A 13,375-nucleotide genomic window follows, 5' to 3' on the forward strand; every position below is an offset into this window, starting at 1 on the left:
AAACATCCATTTCTGACCTCCTCCTAACAAATATCAGCCTTTGTAGCATCTTAAAAAAAACACTAAATTCCATGCAGCTCTAGTCACCTACTAATCAGATATAGCTGTGGTAACAGAAACCTGGTTAAAGCCCCACATTAAGGACAGAGAAATTATCAATACAGGTTACAAAATCATAAGACAGGATAGACCAAATAAAAGAGGTGGAGGTGTTGCTGTTTTATTTAAAGACACCTTCAAAATTGTACGACTAAGCTGCTCCCCCCGACGTACCCAACACAGAAATACTGATCAACTCGCCTTGATATCAACCCACATAAGACAATAATTATCATAGCCACCTACCCCCCCTACCCCCCCCAGCAACAACCTTTCCATCATTGAAAATATGCTTCATTCCCATCATTGAAAATATGCTTTATTGGGCATCCACCAGTTTCAACCAAGAAACTATTATTCTTAGTGACTTCAACCTAGATTAGCACACTTGTTCATCTGACAACCCCTCCCAGTTTCTGAATCTCTTCAACTTCGTCCAAACAATAACCTGCCCAACTCGTACAGACAAACGCTCCAACAAGCAGTCAACATTAGACTGGATCCTAACTAATAAACCTGACCTAAATTACATAGCCGGTTGCCTGCCTGATTTCCCTCAGTGACCATTCCCCAATCTTTTTATATAGGAAGTACATGTATACCCAGAGCAATGTCATATAAACATATAGTTAATAAAAAAAAAAAAAAAAAAAAAAATTTCTCCCCCACCACTTTTAACCACCCACTCAAACAGTGTGACTGGGCTGGCTCCATAAGATACCTACATTTAGATGAAGCTGTGCAGTATTTCAACACCACTTTCCTCACTATTCTTACCAGCCTTGCCCCCACCAGGAAAGTGCGCATTAAAGCTAAGCCCCTTCCATGGCTAACCAAAGAGACCAAAATACTAATGAATTGCACAGATATAAAGCCTGGGCAGATTACCATACATCCAAAGACAAAATTGACTTCTTATTTTATCAACAGCTAAGAAACCTAACAAAGAAACAGATCAAAAAAGACAAAGAAACCTACTGGCTGTCCTGTCAACAGAAACACCAAAACAATTCCCAAAATTTCTGGCCCATCCGTCAACCACCTCCTTAACCCTGGTTGCACCCCAACCCCTCTCCCAGCCACCTCAAACAACTCAGACCCTGTCTTGACACAATTCAACTCCCACTTCATAAATACTGTCACCTCCTTACTAAACAACTAACCTACTCAACCTCTCACAGTCCCAACCCAGAAAACCTTAACCCCATTACTTTCTCACTCCTACAAACTAACTACATAAAAATTATATTAATTAAACTTAAACTCTGCTGTGTCACTGTAGACAAACTTCCAAATGAATTTTTAAAACTTGCAACCCATCAGTTTCTACCCAATATCGATTCTGATTAATCGCTGCATTGCTGAGCAATATGTTCCACTTCTATGGAAAATATCCCACATCATACCCCTCCACAAAGGCAGACCCTCTACAGAACTAAATAACTATTGCCCCATAGCCATCCTCTTCCCCCCTGGGAAAAATCCTAAAAAAATGCATCCACAAGCAACTCATTAACTATTTCCTTAACATAATCTACTTTCCAGTTCCCAGCATGGATTTAGACCTAAACATAGTACCAGCACTGCCCTACTAACCTTTACTAACACTATTCATCATCATATTAATGAAGGCCAGCTTGTCTCATCCATCTTTCTTGACATGTCCAAGGCCTTTGACACCGTATGCCACCATCTGCTAATTCATAGACTGTCCTTCACCCATCAGCTCTAACTTGGTTCCACAGCTAACTTTCCAATCGTCAGCAGGCTACTAAATGGGGAAAGCTCACTTCCCCCCTTCTCCCCATCTCCATAGGTGTACTCCAAGGTTCTATACTTGGTCCACTTCTCTTTATCATATTTACTAATGACCTTAGCTCTGTTACTCATACAACATCCATACATTTAGTATGCAGATGATGCCACACTTACCTGTTCAGCCACCTCACCCCAAGAACTCCAACTAAAAATGCAGTCAGCATTTCAGGACATTGAAAAATAGCTCTCCCAACAGCAACTCATTTTGAACCCCAACAAAACTAATACTATAGTTTTCAAAAATAAAAAACTCAAACCTTCCCATCCCCCACTCTCAATCGTCTTTGCAAATGGCACCAAAATAGTACCCACTAGCCACACTAAACTTTTAGGCATTACCATAGAGGATAGTCTAAAATTTGACAATCATGTTGCACTTACAGTCAAAGTCCACATCAAACTAGGGACCCTATACAGAGCCAAACCATTCCTAACTTCAACAGCCAGACTCTCTACAGCCTGCTGTCACCTGCTATCCTCCCTCCTGTACAGCTCCCTCATATTCACAAACCTCCAAAGATCGGACCTTATCAACCTAGAAGTGTGCTACAACAACAAGATTGCAAAATATGTTACTAACCAACCATACAGTTCTCACCACTGCTCTGCTCTCACTCAGTTAAACTGGCTAGAACTCCCCAACCTTCTATCACTACAGCAACTAAACTTAACCCACAAAATAGTCAACCAACCTAACAACTGCCCTGCTATTTCCAACTTAGTCCAACCGAATACCACTCTCAGATCTTCTAACAAACACTTGATAAAGGTTTCCAACTCCCACAACCTACATGTTGACTCCCTCTATTCGCACAAAATTTCCAGACTCTGGAACACTCTTCCCAATACCATAACTAGGATCCCTAACCACCATCAGTTCAAGGTCCTGTTAAAGGAGCACCTTGCTAATCACTGGCTGTGCTCTTGCCACTCTCCTGGCTAATGCTAATCTCTCTCCCATACCTTTTACCAACCCCTTCATATTTTACCTATTTCATACAACCTATTATTCTCTGCAAATACTGTACCCTTCCCCCACCCTACCTGAAATTCTTTTCAACCTCTCTTCTAGACTCTGCCATCTCCATTCTGCAAGACATCCTAGTTAAGACACATTTTCTAGCTCACAACACTCGTTACTGTTCTTTCATATGATATTTCACATTCTTGTTGAATTCTTATTTTTCTCTGCTCAATTGGCATTTTCTGTCATCACTGTTGAAATGAATTTTGAATTTTTTTTTGTATATTTAAATCTCAAGTTACTTTTCTATATAACTCACTCCTGAATTTATTATTATTATTCTGTATTATATTTGTATTGTACAACGTGGAGCTTTTCTCCCTGGGTCTCCGCTGAAAACAGGCCTCTGGTCCAGTCGGACACTATCCGGTTAACAAACAAAATAAATAAATCTCTAGCCTGCAGTTCAAACAAATCATTGGCCACTTCCCATTCTACTACTTTTTCCTCTCTGATTATTTGCTCCCAATACTTTGATTCTTTTGCCAGTTTTCTCCAATAAATTCCAGCCCCCTCTTGCCTATTATCTGTATCCCTAATTTTAGTCATCCCTATTGGCAGAATCTCCTTTCTCCATTCCTGTGTTGGCTTAGTTCTTAGAATACTTTCTGCTACTTTAAGAATGTAATATTCTGTATGGGTATTGTTCTTAAGGATCTGCATCCAAAATCCCAGGCTCTCTTTGTTTCTTGAGCCCCCGTTTCATCATCATACCTTTCCGCTTTGAATTATAGGTTTCTGCTTTATGTATAGGAACCTTAGTTGTGTAGCTCTGAAATATCCCTTCAAATCAGGTAATTTGAAACTGCCTTGTTTAATTGGAAGAATCTGCTTTTCTCACTTGACTGTTGCTGTCTTCCCCTGCCAAATAAAATCCTTCAGCTCTTTATTAATTGCTATGCACAACTTTTTCTCTGGTTGATAAAAATATGCCTGAACTGTGTATAAAACTAAAGGGGCTAAACATTTTAACTGCTTGCGTCTTGCTGTCCATATCCATATAACCGAGCTTCCAATTCCTCAGTTTTTGTATTATCTTTTGTTTAGTCTCTTCCCACATATTTTTAGCTGCCACACCAGAATCCTTTTTAACCCGTACTCCTAAGTACTTCATTTTATCATGTCCTCATAAATATGGATATGGCTGAAACAATTTGTGTGTTGGCTACATAATTTACAGCTATTGCCTTTGTTTTAGTTTCATTAATTTTATATCCCAAAAATTTTGAAACTGCCTAAAAATGTTACACAACACTGAGTTGTCCTTTTCTGGTTTTATAGGGCATTTTTTATGGTGTTTCTATTCTTTTTGTTTAATTTCCCAGTTCTCTATAAAACGTTTTTTTGGGTCATCATTGAATAGCTTATTTTGTACTTTTCCTTAATCTTCTAAGTTTTTCTGCCTGCGCTGCTATCTTTAGTTTATTCTTTGCAGTAGTGCATGGTAGATCCTGGTCTATTCTAATACTGCATGCTACTTTTATGACATCTGTCTTTCCAAGTATTTTTGTTGATCTCTTTCCTCTCAGTACTCTTCTAACAGTGATACTTCTTGTCTTAATTGCTTTATAATTTTCTCTTATTTATGATGGCATTTGATTTCTTCCCTTCCTTTCCCTTATTGCCCTGTATTTTTGTGGTAAGACTTTATCTGTTATTAATTTAGCTGCATAGTAATATATTCTGTTATATCACATGAATTTATGTTAATAGTCTTGATTACTATATTCATTTGTTTTATCAGACTTACAACAATTTGGATCTTACTGACTTTCTGTAATCTATTTCTTTCAGCAATCTTAATTTGTCTATCCGTCTCTGTTAAATCAAGCAAGTCTTCCCTTAGATCTTTTTCTTTTAAACTGAAGACAAATTCTTTATTCTGTTTCCCACGGGTATTCTATAGAAAGCTCGAGAACATCTTCCTGTGACATATTCTGCCCAGCTTTGTCCTGTGTCATTAATTGCATTTTCATATGGGAACTCAATGGCCTATCACTCCACAACATTGACTGAGTCAGAGTTGCCATCGTTTCTTGCTCCTTCCCCTCCTGTACAACTCCAGCTGAACTTTTATACATGTTTCCTACTAAGAGCTCCAAAGTAGCTTCATAGGGCAACTGATCAGATGCTTCCTGTTTCACTGTTTTCTCCTTAATTTGGGGATTCATTGTTCTATTACTCTGTGATGTTAACAGAGTTGGAGTTTCTACACTAAATCCATCAGTTTGCAAGTAATCCATAAATCAGATCTGATGTCAATTTTTGTTCTGTCCTGAACTGATGGATTCGGGTCCGATCTGACTCTGCCATTGCAAAAGTTTGTTTCAACTTAGAACACCCGAGCTTCTCCCTTAAACAGAACACACAACCCCAGTTACCTCAGATCTCGTTTGCCACCTCACAGCAAAAGACGTGGTTGTAGTCTCCCGAGCTTTAAGTATATATAAGTGCTTGCTTTTTTCTTGTTAATAATCTTACTTTTTTATTTTTCCTGATTGTCTTTCTCTTGTCTTGTACTAGTGTACTCTGTAAATTGCTATTGTTAGTAATTTTTTTTCTCTCATATTTTATTTTTTAATATCTCCTATGCTTGTCGTAGCTGTTAGCTGGCTTTCATTTTTATTTCCCCTTCTTTCATTAAAAAAAATCTTTATAGTCTTTTTGAATAATTGACTGTTAATTAGACCTTATTATTATAGTTACAGTTTTACAGTGTACTTGTTGTTAGTGTTTTGTTCCTAACTTCCATTTTTTAGGGTGTCAAAAAAAGAGAAAAGCCTGACGGGCTTTAAAAAATGTGATAAATGTGGTCAGAAAATCCCTCTACCTGACTCTCATACACACTGTGTGTATTGTCTTGGACCCATTCAACTCCAAGAAAGCTGTTCTATTTGTCATACATTCAACCCAAGGGACATGGTTGAACGCAAGAACAAACTTATTTTGAAGGGATTACTTCTGTCCTTTAGCAAGGCACTATCTGGAGCTTCTTCTCAAAAATGAAGAAAAATGTCTCCCACTTCTCCAAGTACCTCAACAGCCTCTTCTATTACTTTGGAGAAGCCCATTAAAGATAGTTTCCAGATCCATTGGATACCTTGGATCTGAAAAAGAAAAGACTAACATTTTCGGATCAGATTTCTTTGGATCAGAAAGACATTAAGAAGCAGTACTAGGATCTGAGTGCCTCTTCTGATCTGAAAACTATGAAATGTAAGATGCATCAGATCAGATCCCCTCGGATTCAACACAAAGAACTGCATTTGTGATAGTTTTGCCCAGAAACTAGTCCTCCTCAGTGGACCCATTTCCATCTAGGATACCATCCCCCCTTTTTTAGAAAGACCAGAATGTCCTTCAGGGATGTCCACTCGCTCTTCCAGAAGCTTTACAGAAGAGGATGTAGAGATGTTAGTGAGAAAGGTCTTCTCGGCCCAGAGCTAGCCAGTTATCCTTTCAGCTCCTCCCATTGGGGCAGGAGATCAGTGCATCCACTACTCCGCCTTTATTTCCTCCTCTTGATTCCTTTCAAGGACTCAAAGCCCTTGGATCTGAGTCACCCAGGCCCATCAGCTTTGGTTTCCAAGGACACCTTTATCCTCAGATGCTAGGCTTGCTCTGAGTTCTTCGGTTCAGTCGAAGCAGGAGAGCACTCTGATCTGATTCTGCCCTATCTGGTCCGAGGTGCCTCATTTGACTCCCAAGGTTTTTGGAGCCATCTCTATGCCTTGGAGCCTCAGCAATGGTCAGTTTGGCTCCGACTTCAGCCTCAGATGGTCTATCCTCTGGACAGGGTGGGATCGTGGATCAGAGACTTGGTATTTTGCGTCCGGGATTCTATCTCTCGCTGGGGTGGTGTGCTTTTATGGCCATGGAGAGAGAGCCCTGTCTGCACCCTTGACTCAGATGGTGCCTATCCCCTTAGATCCTTTGTCTGCATCTGTCCTGTCTCTGCATCTGGAGTCACAACTATCCTGTCCACAAGGACAGCTGGTAAGGAAACCCCAGACTTTCCATGATGGGATCCCTGCTTCTTCTGACACCTTCCCAGAATATTCTGCTGAGGAGGTCCATAAGAAGAAAACATGTAAGAGGAAGCATTTAGACTCTTACCAAAGATACAGATTTTGATGAGGGCAAAGGGTCTCCATGGTCACCTCCTGATGTCTCATTCGGGGATATCCAAGAAGTCCTGAAACAGAGAGAGAGAGAGGTGGCTGGAAGTGCAGCAATCCTTTGGAAGAATCTGTACTCCTGGAGGTGTTCGGTACCAGCTCATCTACCTCCTGGATGACCCCTCCTGCTGAGGAACTCATTAATTTGATCTTTCGGCAGACTTGGAAGGATCCAGACACCATTGAGCCAGTTCCCAGGAAGGCCTATAAAATTCTGACGGCTCCAGAGAATAAACAGTTGTGGTCCAAGGTTGTGCCTGTTGATGGCACTGTCATGGCTGCAACCACTAAGAAGGAACTCAAGGAAAGTTCCTCTGTTCATCCCTCCAACAAAGAATCTCAGGAGGTGGCCAGGTTCGGGAAACGTGTCTATGCTTCAGTGAACTTCGCCTTAATGTCCCTGAACTATTTGGCACACTTCACAAAGCTGCAGAGGGATCTAATTAAAGAGCTATCAGACACCCTCTCAGGATCCGTTTCTGAAGAGGTGAAAGCATCTGTCACCTCTCAGTTGGCTTCCCTGTAGTCGTTATCAAACTCCTCCATGAGGCTAATTTCTGATGTAGCAGAAGAAACCTCAAGGGCAGCAGGTGTTGCCATTAGGAGATGCGCCTGGATGCGCTTGTGATTTTACGGAACCTTTTAAGTCTCCGTTCATCAATCCTCCTTTTGACAGCATGTCTGTTTTTGGCCACAAGGTAAAATGCACATTGTCCAGCCGTGAAAAGGATGGAAAGACCCTTTCTGCCATGGGCGTACATTTTTTCACCTCTCAAAGAACCTTTTCAAGGAATCATCAAGGCGGTGATAAAATGTGGTTCAGAAAATCCCAAGGATCTTTCCAGGACACACGTGGAGAAAGGCCCCCTCAGGGGCAGAGGGAGGAGTTACTCAAATGGTAGATGCCGGCCTCGCAGCAGAGGTGGCTTGCAGGAGTAAGGGTCCAGAGATTCATTCTTTGGTAAACCCTTTCAGCGCTCCTAAAAGAAGGACAGTTTGCCACCCTCTGGAGGCAATCCGGGGGTGTCTGTCCCTACACCAGACAGCCTGGCTAGAACTAACAACAGATACTTGGGTGCAGAGAATCATTTCCAGAGGCTATATAATACCATTTTCCCTTTATCCTCCCAATTCAAGGACATTCCCCAGTATTCCTCCCAGGCAGAGCAGCAATTTAAATTTAAAAAGCTGGTAGAAAGAGAGTCATTCAAGAGCCCCCCCCCCAGACCAGATACAATCCGGAACTTACTCAGGATTCTTTTTAGTGCCAAAGAAAACAGGGACTGGAGACCAGATGTTCTTCTTGTTTCACTGTTGCAATCATTACACTTGGGTTATCTGCCTGCAGGTAGCCCTCAGTCGGTCCGAATACCAGTGTCTTGGGATTTCTGCATCGGATGCTGTCGCCTCTTCCATGACGTTAGGGGTATAAAACATGCAGCCAATGAAATTGCATCAGGTTTTCTTGCTGTGTGGGAGCCCGAAGCAGAAGCAGTTCGCAAGTGCCGGTCGGCCGCTACCTGAAATTTTCATTTTTCGAGTTTCAGACCTGAAGTCTTCTTAAGCTAAGTACCCCATTGGGGATCCTTTTTTCTTGCTCTAACCGATGTAAGAAAAAGTTAACAATTGTCTTGCCTGTGGAAAGCAAATACCTCACAGAGATTTTCATTCTTACTCCATCTGTTTAGGCTCAGACCACTACGTTTTGTGCCTTGTTTAACATCCAAACTATCCGTTGTCGGGCTATCTTTGTCACTAAATTCTTTCGCTCTCATTCTCCTTTTTCCGAAATGACTTCCATAAGCCATCCAATTGTCGATCTTCCGAAAAAACATAAAGATAAAGACAGAGACAGACCGCATAGGTCCAAAACTACGGATGACGCTTCCATTCAGCTAGTCGCCAGTTCACCGGTACTTAGTGAGGTGCTTTCGCAGCCTCTACCTGCTTCTACAGATTTGCAGGCCTCTGCTGAGACCCATTTGGAGTTTGGTATGCTGCGAGTTGCTTCTTCATCTATGGAACCTGCGGATGTCTCTACCTTGGATGGGTCCAGAGCCACTGTGCAGGCACCGGCTTCTGAGGGTGTATTCTGACCTTCCGATATTCGCATTAAACAGACAGCTTCGTTTTTGACTAAAAAATACAGTTTCTCAGGCTTGGAGTTCACACTACGCCTAGAAAACTGATAACCAAAGCGCATGCTCCAGTTCCCTTGCTACAGAAACAAATGCTTAGAATGGCTGAAGACCTTATAACTTTAATTAGGGGAAGCCAGCCTTCCCCCTCTAAAAGACAAAGAATTGATTTTCCTTCTGATTCTACAGACCATGAGTCCGATGACTCTGATTTACCAGGCCCCATACCATTATCTACCTATGAGGATTCAGATGCAGAGGATTCCATTCCCTCTGCCTCCCCTCCAGAGGACTTTTCTTTTGGTGAAACCTTGCATACTTTGAGAGCATTGGATAAGAAGGTTTACACTTCTGCAACCTTGGCCATTAGGGCTTTAAATTGCCAGTTTCATATGTTAAAGTATCAGCAATATGTTATTGGATTGCTTAAACAGAAAATGATGTTAATTCCTGACTGTGTGGAAAATAAAGAATTACTGGATTTAATGCATTCTGCTGGACAGGTTGGAAAACATACTTTGCAATGTAGATTTATTTTATTTATTTATTTATTTATTTAAATTTGTTGACCGGGAGTGTCCCACTGGACGTGGGTCCATTTTCAGCGGAGGCCCGGGGAGAAAAGCTCCACAGTAAAATAAACAGACAGTAGTTACATTGGATTACATAGTGATTAACAATTTAACATAGAAATTACTTACAACATATTTACAGATGAAGAACATAGTACATCAGTAGACAACTAGAATCTTTATCTGTGAAGTACATAACAGGCATTAACAAATGTAACAATGAGAAGTTCCTGCTGTATAATAAGTACTCGGTTTATGAGCATCTGAGCTTGCTATCATCAAGGTAGTTAGTGGAGGTGAAAGAAAGGTAGTAGTTGGATGGGGTGGATGATATTAGAGTGGGAGTTGCAAGGGCATAGCCAGCATGTTTTTAGGTGCGCTTTTAATAAAGTTTTGAAGTTGGTGCATGATGGAATGGAGGTAATTGTGGGTGGGAGTGAGTTCCATAATTTGGCTATGGCGCAAGAGAATAGTGCTTCACCAGCAGAGTTATTGCCTTTAGTGATCTGCAAGTGATTTTTGTTGCTGGATCTTAGTGGTCTGGTGGTGCGATAGGGTTGGAGTAGATTCTGGAGGGATGGGACATTTAGTGGATGGTTTACTAGTTTGTGGGTGAGTGAGAGTTGATACCACTGAAGGAGGTGAGGGAGTTCAAGCCAGCCCAGTTCAGCAAGTGAGAGACAGTGGTGACTACGGTAGGATGCCCCTGTGGCGAATTTTGCGATTTTGTTGTAGCAGGTCTCTAGCTTGTTTAGATCACATTGCCTTAGGTTGGTATATACTGGAGAGGCATAAAGTAGGGTGGAGATAAGGTGGGAATTTGCTATTGAAATCTTTGCTGCTTTGGTGAGAAATTGTTTATTTCTGTATAATGCTCCTAGTTTTTGTGGACTTTTTATGGTCATGGATATGTGAATGTCAAATTTTAGTTTATTGTCTATTTCCACTCCTAGCAATTTGGTGTGTTCAGTTGGGTATATAGTGGTGTTGTCTTTTGCTGTGATGTTAAAGTGAGAGTTGTTTTGAGTATGTTTGGTGGGTTGGAAGATGAGTAGTTTAGTTTTGTTTGGGTTGAGTATTAATTGGGCATCGGATAACCATGTTTCAACAGAGGAAAAGGCTTCCTGTGTGACTTTTTGCAGTTTGGGTAGGGACTGGGCTGAGCAGATGATGGTAGAGTCATCTGCGTATTGGATGAGTGTGCCATGTTTGGTGGCAGAAGCTAGATTATTGGTGTAAACAGAGAACAGTAGAGGTCCAAGGATGGATCCTTGGGGAACCCCTATGGAGACAGGTAGTTGGGGAGATGTGTCATTCTGCCATACAACGGATTGTTGGCGGTCAGACAGGTAACTCTGAAACCAGTTGGTGACTGATTGTGAGAAGGATAGGTTATTGAGGACAGAGATAAGTTGTTTGTGTGGGACCATGTCAAATGCTTTAGATAGGTCTAGGAAAGTAGCAGAGGAGAGATAGCCATTGTTTTTATGCTGAAGGATAGTGTTTGTAAAGGAGAGTAAGGCAGTGGTGGTGCTATGGTTTGGTCGGAAACCATGCTGAGTACTGGAAAGGAGGTTGTTAGTAAGGAGGTAGTGTGAGACCTGAGAGTGTATGCATCTCTAGTATTTTGGAGAGTGGAGAGAGAATAGCTATGGGCGGTAATTGGTTAGTTCTGCAGAGGGTCCGCCTTTGTGGAGGGGAATTATATGTGAGACTTTCCACAATGTGGGAACGTAACTTTCTGACAGAGATCCGTTAATCAAGATGGATACTGGGTAGGCCAGAGCATCAGCTGCGATTTGTAGGTATTCACTTGGGAGGTTGTCTGCTGCTAATTTGGTGGGTTTAAGTTTAGTTAAGAGTTTTTTATGTTGGAGGTAGGTACAGGAGAAAAAGAGAAGGCAGTGGGGAGATTACTAGTTGAAGGTGTGGGTTGGAGGGGAGGGGGGTTGTGTTGTTTAGCTAGTGATAGTATGGTCTGGGTGAAGTGTGTGTTGAATGAGGTAGCAATATTTTCTGTGGAGTGAGGGATGTTAGGAGGAGGGGTACTGACTTTACCTGGGTGGAGGATGGAGTTTATGGAGGACCAGAATTGTTTGGGGCTGTGTTGTGAGGAGTCTAGGGCAGACTGGTAGTATTGGAATTTGTCCCGTTTTATGAGCTTTTTGACTCTATTGCGTAGTTCTAGGAATTTCTGTCTAGCTGCGGGGGTTTTGGTTTTGCGCCAGTGCTCCCAGGCTTTATCCCTGGTTTTCATTTCTGACTTAGTGGTTTTCTGTAGCCATGGGGAGGGTTGTGCTTTGGTTCTGGAAAATCTTATGGGGACATGGTAATTAAGGATGTTCAGGAAGGTAGTATTAAAAGATTCAACTGCGTCATCTAGACTGAGGTACATTAGAGCATGCCAGTTACATTCTTTGAGGGATGAGATGAATGTGAGTGGGTTAAAGTTTATTTTTTTACGTATTTGATGATAGATGACAGGTTTAGCTTGGTACAGGTATTTTTTGAGTAGGAATGTTGGGGAGTGATCACTGAGGCTATCTGATAAGCAGCCTGTTATATATGACTGGGGGTTCTTACTGACTAGTATCCAATCCAGGGTAGAGTGCTTGCTGGAGTTTTTATTTATCCTTGTTGGTGACTGGACTAGTTGGGTGAAGCCATGAAGGTGTACATGATGGGTTGGATTGTTGCCAGAACAGGATTGCCAGTCAATATTGAAATCACCTAAGATGATAATTTCTTGGGGGAGATGGTGGGTAGACCAGCTGAGGAGGTTTTCTAGTGGAGGGATGTTTTGGCCAGGTGGGAAGTAGCATCCAATTATGTTGATGGTTTTGTTTCGGTTAATTTTGAGGTTGGTATATATTATTTCTTCATTGCCTATTTGTGGAGCTGATGATTTTAAGATCTGGATGTTTAGATGTTGTTTAAATATTATAGCTACACCACCTCCTTTTTTGTTTAGCCGGTCTACTCTTAGTATGCGTAACCTGTAGGGAGTATCTGCTCACTGGTAATGTGAGGTTTTAGCCAGGTTTCTGTCAGGACGACTATCTCTGGGGAGTATACATCTATGGTGGCATGGAGTTCATGAACTTTGTTGGATATACTTCTAATATTTAGGCTTAGTAGAAGGAAGTCACTTGGCTTTCTATTGGCTGTAATATGGGAGACGTTGTGATTTCTAGTCTGATTATGAGGATTGGGGTTGGAGATGGTAGGGCCAGGGTTGGGGTGGATGTCTCCACTTAGGGCTAGTTTTGATATTAATGAGATTATTAGTTTTCTCAGTTTTTGAATGTGTTCGTTTATAAGGGAAATTTTATGATTGTTCTCTGTGGGTAATAGGTATGGTGGGAGGGATACTATGTTAAGTTGTAGGGATGCTTTACATTTGAGTAATATAGTTGGTAGAATATGTGTGGGGTGCATAGGGATGGTTCTTGAGCTGGTGGGAGGGGAGCTGAGTATGGGTGAGACATGGGTGGTGGTGTGAGTAGTAGTACAGTGGTAGTGGTTGAGTGGATGAATGATGGAGCT

The sequence above is a fragment of the Protopterus annectens genome, chromosome 13.part0 (genome assembly GCF_019279795.1).
Source record: "Protopterus annectens isolate FY-2018-M chromosome 13.part0, PAN1.0, whole genome shotgun sequence".
Classification (NCBI taxonomy): domain Eukaryota; kingdom Metazoa; phylum Chordata; order Ceratodontiformes; family Protopteridae; genus Protopterus; species Protopterus annectens.